At 38.6% G+C, this 2,952-nt stretch overlaps 1 non-coding gene across 1 annotated transcript; it reads left to right on the top strand.

Moving 5' to 3' along the window:
* Nucleotides 1-1,536: 1,536 nt before the first annotated feature.
* Nucleotides 1,537-1,608, top strand: TRNAE-CUC (transfer RNA glutamic acid (anticodon CUC)). Its single transcript has one exon. It is a non-coding gene; the product is annotated as a tRNA-Glu (tRNA).
* The last annotated feature ends 1,344 nt before the right edge of the window (nucleotides 1,609-2,952 follow it).

Below are 2,952 nucleotides of genomic sequence, written 5' to 3'. Positions count from 1 at the left end.
TGATACCAAAGCCAGACAAAGGCATTACAAGAAAAGGAAACTACAGACCAATATCCCATATGAACATTTATGCAAAAATCTTTAACAAAATACTAGCAAACAGAATTCAATAGCATATTAAAAGGATTATACACCATGACCAAGTGGGATTTATTCCTGGAATGCAAGGATTGTTCAACATATGAAAATCGATCAATGTAATACATTACATCAATAAAATAAGGAAAAAACCCAACTTAATCATCTCAACTGATGCAGAAAAACATTTGACATAATTCGACACCCTTTCATCATAAAAACACAACAACATAGGAATAGAAGGAAACTACCTCAACAAAAGAAAAACTATACACTTGACTCTTGAACAGCAAGGGGGTTAGGGGCACCAACCCCCTGCACAGTTGAAAATCTGTGCATTACTTTACAGTCGACCCTCGGCATCCGCAGTTCTGTACACATGGATTCAACCAACTGTGAATCGTGTAGTATCATAGTATGTATTTATTGGGAAAAAATGTGTGTATAAGTGGACCCACACAGTTCAAACCCATGTTGTTCAAGTGTCAGCTGTATATGAAAAGCTATGTTTCATATATGAAACAGCAAACATCATAGACAATGGTGAAAGACTGAAAGCTTTTCCTCTAAGATTAGGAACAAGGCAAGGATGCCCACTTTCACCACTTCTATTTAACATAGTACTGGAAATTTTAGCCAGAGCAATTGGATAAGAAAAAGAAATAAAAGGCATACAAGTTGGAAAGGAAGAAGTAAAATTATCTCTGTTTGCAGATGATATAATCTTATGTGTAGAAAACCCTAAAGACTCCACAAAATAGTTGTTAGAACTAATAGGTGTATTTACCAAAGTTATAGGGTACAAAGTCAACACACAAAAATAAATTGCATTTCCCATCAGCAGCAACATGCATTGACCTGGAGATTATCATACTAAGAAGTAAATCAGAGAGAGAAAGACAAATATCATATGATATCACTTATATGACAAATCTAAAAAAAATGATACAAATGAACTTATTTACAAAACAGAAACAGACTCACAGACATAGAAAACAAACTTATGGTTCCCAAAGGGGAAAGATGGGGTCGGAGGAGGGATAAATTGGGAATTTGGGATTGACATATACATACTACTATATTTAAAATAGATAACCAACAAGGACTTGCTGTATAGGTCCTTTTGCTCGATATTCTGTAATAACAATGGGAAAAGAGTTTGAAAAAGAATAGACATATGCGTATGTATAACTGAATCACTTTGCTGTACACCTGAAACTAACACAACATTTTAAGTCAACCATAGCACAATATAAAACAAAAATTAAAAAAAATAAAGTGTACCTTTTTAGCATAAAAAATAAGCTGCATTTCTATACATGAACAATGTCAAAAGAAAATTAAGAAAACAATTCCACGTATAATAACATCAAAAATAATAAAATACTTAGTAATTAGCTTATCCAAGGAGGTGAGACATATGTACAGTGAAAACTATTAAACGTTGCTGATGGGAATTCCCTGGTGGTCCAGTGGTTAAGACTCAGCACTCTCACTGCTGTGGCCCAGGTTCAATCCCTGTTCAGGGAACTAAAGATCCTGTGAGCTACAAAGCATGGCCAAAAAAAAAATTATAAAAAAAAGTTGCTGAAAAAAATTAAAGAAGACATAAATAAATGGAAAGACGTCCCATGTTCATGGATTAGAAGACTTAACATTATTAAAATGTCAATACTACTACAATCAATAATTGATTCAATGCAATCTCTATCAAAATCCCAATAATGGGGCTTCCCTGGTGGCGCAGTGGTTGGGAGTCCGCCTGCCGATGCAGGGGACATGGGTTCGTGCCCTGGTCCGGGAGGGTCCCACATGCCGTGGAGCGGCTGGGCCCGTGGGCCATGGCCACTGGGCCTGCGTGTCTGGAGCCTGTGCTCCGCAATGGGAGAGGCCATGGCAGTGAGAGGCCCGCATACTGAAAAAAAAAAAAAAATCCCAATAATGATTTTTTTCCAGAAATAGAAGAACCAATCCTAAAATTCATATGGAATCTCAAGGGACCCTAAACAGCCAAAACAATACTGAAAGAGAAGAACAAAACTGGAGGACTCACGCTTCCTGATTTCAAAGCTTACTATTAAGAGCTACAATAACCAAAATCAAGCGTGGTATTGGCACACAGATAGACATATGCACCAATGGGATAGAATGGACAGTCCAGAAATAAACCCTTACATATATGGTCAAATGAGTTTTGAAAAGGATGCCAAGACCATTTAATGGGGAAAGGACAATCTCTTCAAAAAACGGTGCTGGGACAACTGGATATCCACATGCTAAAGAACGAAGTTGGACCCTTATGTAACATCATAAACAAAAATGAATTCAAAGTGGATCAAGGACCTAATTTATGACCTAAAACAATGAAACTCTTGGGAGGGCTCCCCTGGTGGTGCCGTGGGTTAAGAATCCACCTGCCAATGCAGGGGAAACGGGTTCGAGCCCTGGTCCAGGAAGGTCCCACATGCCGCGGAGCAAGTAAGCCTGTGCGCCACAACTACTGAGCCTGCACTCTAGAGCCTACAAGCCACAACTACTAAGCCCACGTGCCACAACTACTGAAGCCTGTGTGCTTAGGGCCCGTGCTCCGCAACGAGAGGCCACCGCAGTGAGAGGCCTGTGCACCGCAATGAAGAGTAGCCCCTGCTCGCCGCAACTAGAGAAAGCTCGCGTGTAGCAAAGAAGACCCAATGCAGCCAAAAATAACTAAATAAATAAATTAAAGTATAGAATCTTAAAAAAAAAAGAAACTCTTGGGAGAATAAATAAGACAAAATCTTCATAATATAGGATTTGGCAATGATTTCTTAGATATAACACTAAAGGCGCAGGTAACAAATGAAAAAGTAGACAAATTGAACTTCCTGCAAATTA

This window comes from Lagenorhynchus albirostris, chromosome 5 (assembly GCF_949774975.1).
Source record: "Lagenorhynchus albirostris chromosome 5, mLagAlb1.1, whole genome shotgun sequence".
In the NCBI taxonomy this organism is placed as follows: Eukaryota; Metazoa; Chordata; class Mammalia; order Artiodactyla; family Delphinidae; genus Lagenorhynchus; species Lagenorhynchus albirostris.
This window is presented reverse-complemented; position numbering and strand designations above follow the sequence as displayed.